This window comes from Chrysochloris asiatica, unplaced genomic scaffold (genome assembly GCF_000296735.1).
Source record: "Chrysochloris asiatica unplaced genomic scaffold, ChrAsi1.0 scaffold00122, whole genome shotgun sequence".
Taxonomy (NCBI): domain Eukaryota; kingdom Metazoa; phylum Chordata; class Mammalia; order Afrosoricida; family Chrysochloridae; genus Chrysochloris; species Chrysochloris asiatica.
The window spans coordinates 4,719,815-4,721,109 of NW_006408640.1; the positions used below are offsets into that span (position 1 = coordinate 4,719,815).

Genomic DNA, 1,295 nt, shown 5'->3' on the forward strand with positions numbered 1-1,295 from the left:
GTTATTGAAAATACATGGCTTGGGTCAGGCGCACCTTAGTCCTCAAGCTGACATCTTTGCTCTTCAACACTTTAAAAAGGTCTTGTGCAGCAGATTTGCCCAATGCAATACATCATTTGATTTCTTGACAGCTTCTTCCATGAGTGTTGATAATTGATCCAAGAAGAATGAAGTCCTTGACAACTTCAATCTTTTCTCTGATGATAAGAATGTTGTTTATTGATCCAGTGGTGAGGATTTTTGTTTTCTTTACATTCAGATGCAATCCATACCAAAGGCTGTGCTCTTTGATCTTCATAAGTAGGTATTTTAAGTCCTCTTTACTTTCATCTGCGTAGTGCAGATGGTTAATGAGTCTTCCTCCAATCCTGATGCCACGTTTTTCTTTATATAGCCTAGCTTCTTGGATTATTTGCTCAACATATAGATTGAATAAGTATGGTGAAAGAATACAACCCTGTCACACACCTTTCTTAATTTTAAACCATTCAGTATTCCCATGTTCTGTTCAAATAACTGCCTCTTGGTCCATGTACAGATTTCTCATGAGCACAATTAAATGTGCCGGAATACGCATAGTTTACAATGTTGTCCATAACTTGTAATGATCTAAATAATAGAAAGCCTTTGCATAGTCAATAAAGCACAGGTAAACATCTTTCTGGGAGTCTCTGCTTTCAGCCAAGATCCATCAGACAGCAGCAATGATATCCCTCGTTCCACGTCCTCTTCTGAATCCGGCTTGAAACTCTGAAATTTCTGTCAATATATGCTTGCAGTCATTTCTGTATTACCTTTAGTAAAACTTTACTCACCTGGGATATCAAAGAGATTGTCTGATGATTTGTGCATTCAATTGGGTCACCTCTCTTTGGAATGGGCACAAATACAGCCCGATAGTTGTCTTCCAAATTTCTTGGTATAAATGAGTGTGTGCCTCCAGTGCCGCCTCACTTTCTCGAAAGATTTTAATTTGTATTCCATTAGTTTCCGGTGCTTTGTTCTTTGCCAATTCCTTCAATGCACCTTGGATATCTTCCTTCAGTATCACTGGCTCTTGATCATATGCTACCTCTTGAGACGGTTGAACATCAACCACTTCCTTTTGGTACAGTGACTCTATGTTTTCCTTCCATCTTCTTTTTTTCTTCAGTTCCCCCATCTTGAGAAATGCTGAGCGTGTTCTTCCCTTTTGGTTTTCTGACTCCAGATATTTGCACATTTCATTGTAATATTTGTCTTCTCGAGCTGACCTTTGAAACGTTCTGTTCAGCTCTTGTACCTCCTCATTTCTT

The 1,295-nt window shown here is 38.8% G+C and overlaps 1 pseudogene; it reads left to right on the forward strand.

The window, feature by feature from the left end:
* The window catches only part of LOC102833932, a 10,785-nt pseudogene that overhangs the window by 7,983 nt on the left and 1,507 nt on the right, over window positions 1-1,295 (forward strand).